Genomic DNA, 14,261 nt, shown 5'->3' on the forward strand with positions numbered 1-14,261 from the left:
CAAAGCAGCTGGCAGTTCATTGTGTCCCGACTTCTGCAGAAGAGTCTTGTGCGCTTAAATATAGGTGACCCTTTCCGGATAGCCAATTCTGAAACTGTGTGCAAGTACCTGAAAGGTAGATCGTTGAACATCGTTGTGTCTTTAGCGTAGATGTGGAAAACTTATATTACTCCCTTCTCCATGCCCAGGTTATGAAGTGCGTTAAAGACTGCATAGTGTATGACAATGATGAAGGAGCCTTCGTTAATTTGCGGTATTTCGATAGAAGCTTTTCTTGAATTTCTTTTGTTTTACTTGAGGTCTATCTTTGTTTCATGGCGAGAGGGTCTTTATGTACAAAAATCGGGGGTATGCATCCATGGGACGTGTGTGGCTCCTATCATCAGTGACATTGTTCTAGGTTATATTGACAGGCAACTAGAAGTTCACCTTGCTAAGCTTTCCGGTGGGGTTTTCCGCTATGTTGATGATTTCGTTATATTTGTTAATATTGACATTCACCCCGAGGGTGTTGATGAAGTTATGATGGTATTCGGGCAGCACGGCGTGGGCCTTAACTTTACTTCGAAGTCCCTAAAAATTATTAACTGCAGTTTCTAGACCTAAAATTACGCTTTGGTAAAAGTAATGTGTGCTGGAAATATGATCCCAGGTCTGTCGAACCCATTGTGAACTATAATACCGGTAATTCTAAGGTTGTCAAGAGGGCTCTAGCGAAGGCTATCCTAAACGCTGCACTGAAGAAGTCGTGTTTTCATATGTGCAAGGCTGCCTTTTTTTGATCAGGTCAATCGTTTACTGGACGCCGGTTACCCTGAAGCGATAATTTCATCTGTGTGTGAAAGTATGGTATGTGGCGTCAAGACCATAAATGACAAAGGTGGTAAACCTAAATCAGAGGGAAAATTCCTCGGCCCTTCCACACCGTTGAAAAGCGAAACTTATCACCACCACAACAACAAATGGAGGGTATACGTACCTTATACTTGGAATGCCAGCAAACTTGGAAGTAGAAAAAATCGAGAAGAAGACATAGACAAAGTGACAGGAAGGTGGCTGGACTAACAACTGAACTTCATACATGAAAACGACGTCCCCCAAGTCCGCACTGCAGTGCAGTGCAGTGCGTACACAATTGTCGCTGTTCGTCGGAGTGGGTCACACTGAGGAGGGACAAGTTGTCGAACCGCACACGCTTGCGGTCGGTGTCTCGAGTTCGCTCGGCGGCGTGGTTAGCAGCATCCGCCCGCCATTGCCACTGGCGATTCTTCAAAATGAAATTGCTTCAAAATTAAATCTGTCCATCACGTAAGACAATGAACGGCTCATACCCCCGTAAACGCGGCCTCCCCATTACGACTACAGAAGAGAAGTGAAATTCTACGCTGGAATGATGAGCGCCAAGGTGCCAGCTGTGGAAGAAGACGACGACGCTCGAGCCATTGCTGATAATGATAGTTTCTGCGGACAGACACGGACGTTCAGGCTAGACATAGACAATGAGTATACAATGGGTATTTGTACCCGGATACTGGCTACTGTATATACAAGATAGGAACCATGCCGAAAGAGTTTAAATGCGGCACTTGGTTCTCCCAGGCAATCGGGGGAAATTGTTTTTAGTGGCACGAGCACCGAGTGACAATCTTTAGTTCTTGTGTAGCAACTTCCGGTTAGGGACCGACTTTCGGTTTCTCACAGAGGTGGGACGCAACTAAAAATACGTAATAGAAAAAAAAAAAACAGATTTCGATGTTTCAGCTTATGGTTGATGATAGGTATGACATCAGAGTCAATGTTTAGTAAAGAGCTAATTAGGTGTCAGGGATAATTATAAACAATTCAGGAGAATCTAATTGTCGTACACAAAAGCACACAATCGTACACTTTAGATACTCACCGCATCTGTACAGGCTCCCGCGAAACTCCAAGCCCAGAGTGACGTCGTCAGTGACGTCACACTTAAACGAGAAGTGCCTGCTCATTACTAATAAAAATAAAAAAGCTAATTAGAGCTACGCACCACCTGACGCAGAATGAACGCCTGCCTAACACAGCGGAAGGGTGACGTCACTCCCTCCTTCTCTCGCTTCTCTCCCCGCGCGCATCTGCTCCGTCGCTCGCTCGTTACATGCTCTCACGTCAGCGGCGGAGGGGCGCGTAAGGTGCGCTACGTGCGCCGTCCGCTAGGAGGTTACGCGTCGTGCCCTTCTCGTCCTCCTCCGCTCCCTCGCCCGCTCCTCTGTGCGTGGCGGTTTCCGGCCAGTTCCGTTCGCTCGCTCCTCCGAGTTCGGTGTCCCGCCCGTTCCGTTCGCCATGAAAGTAGACGACGAGGACGCCGGGCCAAGTGTTGTGTACCGTCGAGTTTCCGACGACGAGGACGCTGGGCGTAGTGTAGTGTAGTGCAGTGTAGTGTAGTCTAAATCGTTTACGTCAAGGATTTGTCAGCATTATCTGTGTATGTGTCATACTTCACTTTAATAACACAAAGTTTACACAAGGAAAACACAAGGTTAACGCAAACACTACACCACGGTAAACCAACGCCGAGGTGCCACTAGCAGACACCTGCGTCAAGGATTAGGGTAGTTTCTGATTTTTGATATTCCATTCGAAACTCTTACTTACAGTTAAGCTGTTAGTGTGATTGTAAGTGCTTGCAAACATTATGTATGTCTTTGCGGTGTACTACAACACTTACATTATGCAACGAGATTTGATTTGGAGTGAATGGGGGGCGTGTTAGGAGTGATGCATGGGCAAGGATTGAGGTGTTGGATAAATTACTTTTTAAACAATATTGTTAAATTATTGTTTTCAGCCTTTAGAGGCGTTATTTGAAATGCAAGAATGTTTGGCCAATGTCCAGGAAGAACCAAATATTGTAGCGTCTTTATATTGAGTGAACATGTTATCTGGGATAGGCGATGAAAGTTTAAACGATATGTATACGTTTGTACCACGTATGTAAAAAAATGCTGTGGTTTAGCTTTGGTTAACCCTGGTTGATAGCGAAAGCTTCACTGCCCTGGCTAGGCCCATTGTCGAGCTGTGGCCGAGGTGTGGTTTCGCAATGATATACAGGCATGTTTGCAATGAATACAGTGTTTATTCATCATTTTTTACACCTATGAAGACACTGCGGTGATCAGTAAAGTAGTGAGATTTGGTTGTAACTCACAGCCGGGCCCAACTCTACTCGGGCAACGGCGGCAATGTCTCCTTTCAGGGCTCCATAAAGGCCTAAATATAGTCCGACGTAGCGTGAACGCGCGCACACGTTATGTCACGTTGGCGAGAACAACAGCGGCTATAGTTCGACTGATGGTTCGACATACTGGTTCGACATACTGGCGCCGCCAACGTAACCGGACGCGCGGCCAATGCGACCCAATGTGCCCGGCGTCTGATGACGCTCACCCGGGTGCCGATAACGTCGGACTTTAAACGCGCCTTAATGCTCTCTTGTGGTTTGACCTCTAACTCTCAAGGTGAAACGTGTTGAGTCGCCGACGGCTGCCCGAGGTAGCGTAATGCAGCTTTCGCTTCAAAATATTTTTAAACAGCGATTTACAAGGCGTGTTTAAAGATCCGCGTATGAAGAGTGGCGGGTGTCCTGAAATAACTGAATGTTGCAAAGATTTGGAAGGGATGGGGAGCATCTCATCGTTGATGTACGGGTGAAGATTCAAGAAACTATATGGGCTTTGTAATAATGTACTTATCCAAGTAATCGAAAGCGTTTACAGATGTTACTGTTTCTCAGAGTCTTGCGAAAACTGAGCGGGGCACTGAGTTCATATTTGGTGGAAATGGGGGCATGTTTCCGATGTGCGGTTAAATTATACAGTGTGTCTGTGTATTTTTGACTTTGCAAATAATTACTCAATTCTAATGTTCTCCTTACTTTCATGCATAGTACGAAGCGCGTAAAAGTTATCCCGTTGTCTTCGGTGAATTAAATGTGGCAGTTATATAATACAATTAAGGTTAACCTTCCTCGCCCTTGCGTTGTTCCGCAAAATTGGTTTTCCGTTGTGAGTGTCGCTTTGATTGGAGTTGTCTATATGTTGTTCTTATTCTCCGGCTTGCTAGTCTCCTGGCTAGTTCAGATGGTAGACCGACCCTCCCAGAAAGGTGTTGGTCCCTGGTTCGATTACCGAAGTGCACATTTTTCTTAAAGTGCGAAGATTCCCTTCCGCACATTTTTTCTTTGTAACTTCGTGATATTGTCTGCTTGATGACACCGTTCCCTTTAAAGGGGAAAAAATGGCGCGGGTTGTATAAGGTGTGTGGGTCAATGAAGGTTTTCGCAGTAAATAACATAAGGGTTGCAAAGTTGTTCTATGAATCCCGCAGAACGTTTACTCACACTATAGGTAGCAGTAAATGACGCCGCGTTCAAATTTCGTGAATTGGTCATGTGTGTGCGAAGTTTTGCGTGTGTGGGTTAAATATGGATTTTGCATTAAATTATGTATGTACTGTTGTGCTTACCATGAGGTACAACGCGCGAGTACTTTGCTACATATTTTTGCGTTGTACCTCATACCGAGCGCAAAAGTGCGTGTTTCGAAACATCATGCACCTGCTATAAGAAGGTTTTCTGAGTGTCCTGGATGTATGTGGCACAGTGTTCCCATATTATAGAAGGATGAAATGGGAGGGAGGGGGAGGGTTATTTAGGTCGATTTTTGTGGAACGTTTAATTTGTGTGGGTTAATAGGAGATATTCAAACTGTCAAGCGCGATTTATCGACTTGCAGCAATGCGCCATCCACCATCTTGCCGAAGGCATATGGCAAAAACGAAAATGCTCACTCGACAGCATAGCTACAAGCTTAGCTGCTTTCACCATTGGTCTTTGGTTTATCCCCACTGCTCTTGTCGGCTATATGCGAAGCAAGGAGTTCGTGGCAACGCTGGAAACAAGCTAAGCTTGTTTTTATTTCTGCAAGAGGCATAACATAATCACTGGATAAAATAAAATCCCCTCGGTAAGCAGGGGCCACCACAGACGATATCTGCCATCTCAAAAACGAAAAAAAAAAAAAAAATCTGTGTGTGTTGTTCTGTTTACCTTGTCTATTTCTTTCTCCTCTCTTGCACTACGTCGCCTTCGTTTAAAATAGCGCTGGAGGGCAGCGTTTGCTTTCGTACAAAACACTGTTCGGAAACGTGAACGCCTGTTTAGCCTATATCCCGTGTCCCGAGTCCCGTGCATGGGGGGCACGATGTAGATCCCCTGATGGCCAAAATTAATCCGGTGTCCCCCACTACGGCGTGCCTCATAATCAGATCGTGGTTTCGACACGTAAGACCACAGAACTCATGCCTATATGAGCGCAACTATTTTTGATTGATTTGTATTTGAAGCCACTGCTATATTTTAAACAATGCACTTAGGGATTTTTAAGTGCGTTAGGCCTTATAGCGGCTAAAGAAGTGATTTTGAAAACGGAATGAAAAACACCTGACTGGTTTTTGCGGCACATATTTTGCATATTGCTCCAAATATTTTCCAGAAGGAGCAAAAATGAAGGAAACTCCTGAGAAGACAGCGCGATGGTCACGAAAACCTTATTTTCGTTCGCACTAAGAAAGAATAAAAAGCTCTTTACTGCGTTAGCATGCGTGTGCACATTAACCGATAAATAATATAATTTATTAACTTAAATGTTCAGACAATTCAGCCAAATAAAGCGTTAAAATATGGGTACAGCGTCAGCGCACATCCTTATAAGCATCTTCGCAACAGCTCACCAAGGACGTAGAGATAAGCTAGGCCCGTGCGCTCTGTCCTGAAGACGTCGCTGCTTCACCAAACGGCACGCTGTTGAATTTCATTACCGAGTGTTTCTGAGCAGATAATTGCGCTAGAGTGGGCGCTTTTGTTTTTTGTCTAAAGATTGATAGTAGTTGCACAAGGATATATTGTAGGGCAATTACAGCGTCAAAGTGACTCTGAAAACCATTGTTAATTTAGTTATAACTGTAGTATTACACGCCTATTGGTACGAGCCCATGATTTCTCACCTTGCCAATGGTTTCGCGAACATATGTGTAGCTCTGGAAGTTTTGTGCACTGTTTACTGTCGAACTTTTTTAGCCGCCATGGTTGCTTTGTGGCTACGGTGTTTTGCTGATAAGCACACAGGGCAGTTAATGGGTTTGAATACCGGCCAGGGCGGTCGCATTTCGATCAGTCAGGTTGCACAAACACTCGCGCGCACTTATATTTAGCTGGGCGTTTAAGAACCCCATGTTTTCTAAATAACGTTAGTGACCGCAGCAATTGAGGCTGATAAAAGCTTTCACCTCATTTCGAGAAAGTTCCAACTCAAACATTTATTTATTTGTTTGTTTATCTTAATTCAGTCATAAATAAATAACTAAATAAATAAATACAGCAAGATATTCAAGATACTGCTGGTCAGCAGGCCTGTGGAGTAGTGGAATCGTCATCCGCCTATATTTATGTACACTGCAGGACGAAGACCTCTCCCTGTGATCTCCAATTACCCCTATCTTGCGCTAGCTGATTCCAGCTTGCGCCTGCGAATTTCTTAACTTCATCACCCCACCTAGTTTTCTGTCGTCCTCGACTGCGCTTTCCTTCTCTTGGTATCCATTCTGTAACTCTAATAGTCCACCGGTTATCCACCCTATGCATTATATGGCCTGCCCAGCTCCATTTTTTCCCTCTTAATGTCAACTAGAATATCGGCTATCCCAGTTTGCTCTCTAATCTCTAATCCACACCGCTCTCTTCCTGTCTCTTAATGTTGGGCCTAACATTTTTCATTCCATCGCTCTTTGTGCGGTCCTTGTTCTCGAGCTTCTTTGTTAACCTCCAAGTTTCTGCCCCATATGTTAGCACCGGTAGAATGCAATGATTGTACACTTCTCTTTTCAACGACAGTGGTAAGCTCCCAGTCAGGATTTGGCAATGCCTGCCGTATGCACTCCAACCCAATTTTATTCTTCTGTAAATTTCCTTCTCATGATCAGGGTCCCGTGTGAGTAATTGACCTAGATAAACGTACTCCTTTACAGACTCTAGAGGCCGACTGGCGATCCTGAATTTTTGTTCTCTTGCCAGGCTATTTACCATCATCTTTGTCTTCTGCATGTTAATCTTCAACCCCACTCTTACACTTTCTCAATTAAGGTTATCAATAATTAGCTGTAATTCGTCCCCATTATTGCTGAATAGGACAATGTCATCTGCAAACCGAAGGTTGTTTAGATATTCGCCGTTGATCCTCACTCTTAAGCCTTCCCAGTCTAAGAGCTTGAATACTTCTTCTAAGCATGCATTGAATAGCATTGGAGAGATTGTGTCTCCTTGCCTGACCCCTTTCTTGATAGGTAACTTTCTACTTTTTTTTTGTGGAGAACCAAGGTTGCTGTGCAATCCTTGTATATATTTGCCAAGATATTAACGTATGCCTTCTGTACTCCTTGATTTCACAATGCCTCTATGACTGCTGCTATCTCTACTGAATCAAATAATTTTTCATAATCTATGAAAGCCATATAGAGAGGTTGATTGTACTCTGCCAATTTCTCTATTACTTGATTGATGACATGGATATGATCCATCGTAGAATATCCCTTCCTAAAGCCAGCCTGTTCTCTTGGTTGGCTGAAGTCAAGTGTTGCCCTGATTCTATTCGAAATTATCTTGGTGAATATTTTATACAATACTGAAAGCAAGCTAAGGGGTCTATAATTCTTCAATTCTTTAATGTCTCCCTTCTTGTGGATAAGTATAACGTTGGCGTTCTTTCAGCTTTCTGGTACACTTGAAGTCGTGAGGCATTGCGTATAAAGGGCCGCAAGCTTTTCAAGTATGATATCTCCTCCATCTTTGACTAAATCGGCTGTTATCCATCTTCTCCAGCAGCTCTACCCCTGGTCATGTCTTTCAAGGCCCTTCTAACTTCATCGCTAGTTATAGAAGGGGCCTCTGTATCCTCTTCATCACTACTAGTAGTAGTGATCACTAGTAGTGGAAAATATAGACCAAAGCAAGGCAATTGTACCACAAACACACACAATAGAGTAGGAGTATGTTCTCTCGCCAGGAGCCAGGAATAGTGCGTAGAATAGCACATGCCGTACGATTTTCATCGGATGCAATTGTTGTGGACAGTGACTGATAGGTATTTCAGTCGTGACTGTGTACTGATTGGTGTACTTAATGAAAATGAATAAAGTTATGGGGTATTAAATGATTATGAGCACGCCGTATAATAGTGGGGGACTGGAGATCAAATTCTACCATTTGGGATTCTTCGACGTGCGCCTAAATCTAAGTTCACAACTGCTTTTGCACTTCGGCCGCTTTAAAATAGGTCGCCACGGCCGGTATCACACCCGAAATCTTGAGCTCAGCAGCGCAATACAATAGCCACTATTGCTATCGTGGCAGGTAATTGCTATAGTACTTACAAGTTAGTATGCTGAAACAGTTGACCCAACTCTGCTGTCGCACTTGACATGCCGACGTAACGTCGTTGCATATGCAATATGCAATGTCAAGTCATTTCCCTGTTCGGATTGCAGACAGCCTATTTCCGAGGTCATGAAACAAATAAGGCACTTATTTTCTGGGTAAGACATGTACAAGTTCAAATATACGGCGATTATCAGTGGTCTGCTTAGAAGCCTATGCAATTGGCAGACGCAATGATAGGCGCCGTGTGTGTACAATAATTGGCAGCTTTTGTTCAATGCAATATGCGACGTTTTTCCAAGATACACTTGACAATGCGTCCAATCGAGGGAGAAAAGAACCGGGGCAGTTGGACAATAGCTGTAGAGGGACAAAGGCTTACACACGCCTGCCATTATTCTATCACAGTATGTGAATGTGAGGCGCATAACTGATAAGCGTGTTTCAGGTCACCTCATGAAAGTTACAGTGCATTTCGGCAGTGGTGTAATCAAGAAATAGTTTTCGGAGTGGGTAGTGCACGCGCTTAAGCGAGAACGTCTCTGCATTACAGTGTAGATTTTTCGTCTTGTAGATGACCTTCGTGGCTAATGCATCTGAAATGTTGATTATTGCAGCTGTCATATTGTTAATATGTGGGGAAGCGGGTGCTTTATAGCTGATGTGACTTTCAAATTCACATTGTGTCGATTAACTACGGCCTGGAAATCATGCGCATGCTTGACTACAAAAAACACTCATCATACGCAAATTCTCCAGGTTTCCTTGGACACAGAGAGAGAAAGGCAAAGTAAAGACAGGGAGGTTAACCAGAGATTATTTCCCGTTGGCTACTTGGCTGTCAATTACTCACAGGGGACCCTGATCATGAGAAAGAAATTTACAGAAGAATAAAATTGGGTTGGAGTGCATACGGCAGGCATTGCCAAATCCTGACTGGGAGCTTACCACTGTCGTTGAAAAGAAAAGTGTACAATCATTGCATTCTACCGGTGCTAACATACGGGGCAGAAACTTGGAGGTTAACAAAGAAGCTCGAGAACAAGTTAAGGACCGCACAAAGAGCAATGGAACGAAAAATCTTAGGAGTAACGTTGAGAGACAGGAAGAGAGCGGTGTGGATCAGAGAACAAACGGGGGTAGACGATATTCTAGTTGACATTAAGCGGAAGAAATGGAGCTGGGCAGGCCATGTAATGCGTAGGATGGATAACCGGTGGACCATTAGGGTTACAGAATGGATACCAAGAGAAGGGAAGCGCAGTCGAGGACGGCAGAAAGTCAGGTGGGATGATGAGGTTAGGAAATTCGCAGGCGCAAGTTGGAATACGCTAGCGCAAGACAGGGGTAATTGGAGATCGCAGGGAGAGGCCTTCGATCGTCCTGCAGTGGACATAAATATAGGCTGATGATCATGATGATGATGATGACTCTGTACCGGGGGAGGGGTAAAGGGACGCGATAGGTGAGAGAGAGAAAAAGAACGAAAAAGAAAACCACACGGACACACACAAAACAGAGCTGTTTCTGTGGGCCCTGTCACGCCGTCTGTGAAGGCGTCTGTGAATAACTTACTGCACCGCTTGAAAGCGTTTGAACAAGCATTAGGTGTGTGTTCACTCGTTCTTTAAGGAGAGCGAAATGTGCACCGAGTTAGCAGAAAATGGGGGCGATATTGCGAGTGCACGAGCACAGGTATAAATTGTCTGGTTTAATTACCGGCCTTAGAAATTAATATTCCATCGACTCTGAAGAAAGTGTTCGCCTGGGCAGAGAGAGCGAGAATTACAAATGAAAGACGGGAATGTTAACTAGGCAGGCTATGCAGGAAAGCCCGGGTTTGGCTCGGTGCCTTCTTTCGTTTGTGTATCGTTCCACCAAGTGCATTACCTGTGCCATTAGGTTATAGAATTTTTTTATCTTTTCACGTATTAGAAAAAAAAAAACACGAAAGAGTCTGCGTGAGAATGCGCCGCGTCTGCCTTGTTCGCATTTGACAGTGGATGGACAGATAATGTCTGAAAGAGGAAACACGTCCATGACGCACTCTTGAAAGGCGTGGCAAGCGGCTTGCGACGAGTGTGTAGATGGATATGGGGACCGTCACGGTATTACAACATTGTGTTGATAACGATAAGCGGCTTTTGTGTTTAAAACGAGGAAGTGCCGTCCGCATGGTGCGTTCGTGCTGAGATACGTGGCTTTATCTCGACATTTTATTGCCCGATGGTGTCGTGCGTTTCGCGCAATTTTTGTTCACTGACTGACATCGAGCAAACTCAGGCGAGTGAGAAACTGACTCGCTGCACAGCACACCAGCACTCAACCCTGTTGGATACACTGCACTGGGAGCAGAGAGAAGTAGAGGGAAAACAATAAATGAACGAGAGAAAGACAAGAGCTGACGAGCACTTGGGTCACAGGCGCAATTGAAATTGTCAATGCTGTGTCACACACGGTCGCTAAGTCCAGCTGCCTTTAGGACTGATTTCTGTCAGTTGTGGAATCGTTTATAGTGGTGCGAAGTTCGAGCCCCTAATATTTGAAAGGCGGGCAGTGCCGTAGAAGGTCTTTTGCATTGATACCGCGAAGTCACTGAAGTCTGCTCTGTTAATTTTTTTGCGCTCTGTGTACAAAAACAACCGCCATTTTTCATACTTTTTATTACAAATACCTTGCTATCAACGAAAAATTATGTCACAATGTGGACGAAATTTTATTACAGATATGAACACCCCTGTTTTACTGTGACCACTTATCAGGATACTCCAGCCGAATTTTGTTCCATCTCACGAAGCTATCGTGTTTCCTTGCAAGAAAGGGGCTGCATGCAGAAAGACTGTAGTTTTGCGCTGCGAATATGCCGGCTCGGAATGACAACGTACGAGCCGATTTAGCTGTTCTATTAGTTATGAACTGGTTTGTTGCTGCAGCAGGAGACTATTTTGTAACGTAACACTAACCCCTTCTTTGTGATGAACACAACGCGGTCCTTCTCCGCTGCAGCCTGATCTTTTGTGACCTCTCAAATATGTGCACAGAAATCAACATGCTCAAACTCTGTGTGGGGGCGCATACACCAAATAAATTACAATTCGGCTAAAGCTGCAAAATAACGCTTTGGATATGACACAGTTTATGACACAGTTGTAAGTAGTGCCTGTCCTGTGTTTGACCTTCCTTTTGTGCCTTGTCTCTTGTTTGCACTTTAAAAAGTTCGCGTAGGATGTAGCTTTTGGCTCCAAAGGAGACATCGACGCAGGGCACCAGTTCGAATCTCAGTGGTGGTGATGTAAAGAAAAACTTTGCTGATTTTTGTCATGGATACTATATTATGAACAACTTCACCAGCTTTATTAAGTGTGAATAGAACCCGTATTGCAACACTTCTCTATGGACTGTTAGTCTTCGTGCGCTACCACTCTCCAGCGAAACCCGACTGCTTTCCTCCATACTTCCGACGCAGTAGCAGAGGGTCACATGTGTATACCTGGTTGATGAGAACTAAGGGAATCAATAACTAATATTTTTCACTGCAGATACTGAACGTGCCAGTCTCGCAAGAGGTTTGATGCACGTGATAGTTAAATTCACTGGTACATAAGTAGGCATACGTCCCTATACGAGAGAAGAGGCGATTTACTCTATTGAAAAAAAAAAAAAAGATATCACTGAAGATGCATTAAGCCTTTGCTTGTGACTGTCCACACACCGGCCCCAACAGCACCGGATACACTCTCGCAAAACGTTTGATATAAGTTAGAGTTCATTTCACTGGTAAATAATATGGCATAGTCCCTGATACGAGAGAAGATGCAATTTATTGTATCAGAGAAAAAAAAAATCACCGCCCTTCCACTCCGTGAAGGCGGTCGAACAGCGAAGCTCTGAACGGCGCTACTTGCGTGGGATGGGACGCGTCGGCGACCCCGGGGACGGCGTTCCTAGCGCGTTCCTCACGTTTTCCCTACGACTTTCCCAGACAAGAGTCTTTGATCAAACCTTCGTATATACAACCAACGCTAACGCCAACCAACGCTAACTACTCTCACACCCGACTCCTCCGTTGACCTACTTATTTCGTACACAGCCATTGGTTGCCGCACCTCACGCTCCCCCCCTCCAACGCGAGTATTGGACGGCACGACTAACGGTCAACGCCCCTCCCCGTTCTCCTTTTCATCTGCACCCTCTCACAGCATTCTCACAGGGTTGAGCTCTTCTTTTCCTCTCCTTTCCCGCTAAGTCACGTGGTTTTTAGCGAACTGACAACGACGGCACAGGGTCCGCAGAAACTGCTTCGCTGTAATAACAGATCTCGTCAATGATACATTCAGCATTTGTTAATTGCCATTCCCACACCAGCCCCAACAACGCCTGATACAGCGGCGCTTGCGATTACTTTCGGTATTGACAGAATTATGACCGGAATTGCCTGCTCACCGGTTTCATCACCGATGCTGATAACGGCGCTTTCGAGTGTCTTAAAACGCTCGACGAGATCTATACGGTGCTCCATCAGGGAATGCATAATTTTTTTTCGGCGAGTAGTTTTGTCGCGTCGTCTGTTCTCTTTCTCAGCTTGTTCAGCGTGGCTGCTTGAATTTCTGTAAAGTCAAGCGAGGGAAAAACTTGAAACATGTCACAGGTGCTGGCATTCAAGTGCATGCAGTGAAGCCGGTGAAGGAATCGCGATCGAGAATAGGGAGTAAGTGCTGTCATGATAGATACTCTTTCACATAATATTACGGCAGCGGCAGTCACAAAAAGAAGGAATGATGGTACCAGACTAAGATTGTTGCAAATCGACGAAATTATCACGGCACTCGTCACTTAGAGCTTAGTTCCTATGACGCAGCGCTGCCTTTCTCTCTGACAATAGAAAATGCCTTGCGCATTCCCTTAATCCCGTTTATTAACTGCATTCTTTTTACGATATCGAGACGTAATTGATACGGCATACTCATAATTTTCGCATGTTCTTCTAACGTGCACCCAATGCACGGTAGAGGAGCGTTTTTCCATTTCGCCCCCATAGAAATGCAGTGTGGGAGCACAGAATACCCACTTATTTAAGCGGAAATGGAACAGAGAAAGTGAGACAGGCGACGAAGAAGCTAGCGCACATACGTGCGACTTGCGCTGTGTTGGTACTTACGGCATACATGTCCCAGTATCACGAGTGCCAAGATAATGTAAGCCTTCGTGCCGAATGGTCCGTAGAAAAACATGGCGTTTTTTTTTTTTTTTCAATGGCATGCAATGTGAGAAAGAATCGCTTCATACTTAAAAGCAAACAAGCTATAACGGAGCTTCTGCGGCGCTTCGAATAAAATGAGAGCCATTGAGACATATTTGGCTGAATTTCTGTCCTCAGCGCTACGGAGGTATAGTAACTTCTCTTCTCCAAATGCATTGTGACATACTGAAGGTTTTAGCCACAAGGAAGCGGTCATCGGTTCTTCCGTCGAAATCTGTTAACCGAGATCTTCAGTGTTTAAGGACTTCGGTATTTGCGCTCATCTGTAATTTTGCCGCAAAACATTTCAGCACCAAATTTGTAGCTTCTCCGGAATTTCGAAAATTGAAGCTTGGATTCCTGTGTCGTTGGAGGAAGGCGAAGACCTTCGATGACTGGGACCAGCCACACGTAAAGGTTAGGGAGAAGCTGGACTCACTATTCGCGGCCACTCGTAGTAAATGCTCGTCACCCAGCGGCCGCGCCGAAAAATATCCGATCCAAGTTCCGGCTTGAAGCGAAAGAGGGTGTCACGGCATGCGCTGTATACCTCGTAGTAGT

The sequence above is a fragment of the Dermacentor silvarum genome, chromosome 10 (assembly GCF_013339745.2).
Source record: "Dermacentor silvarum isolate Dsil-2018 chromosome 10, BIME_Dsil_1.4, whole genome shotgun sequence".
NCBI lineage: Eukaryota > Metazoa > Arthropoda > Arachnida > Ixodida > Ixodidae > Dermacentor > Dermacentor silvarum.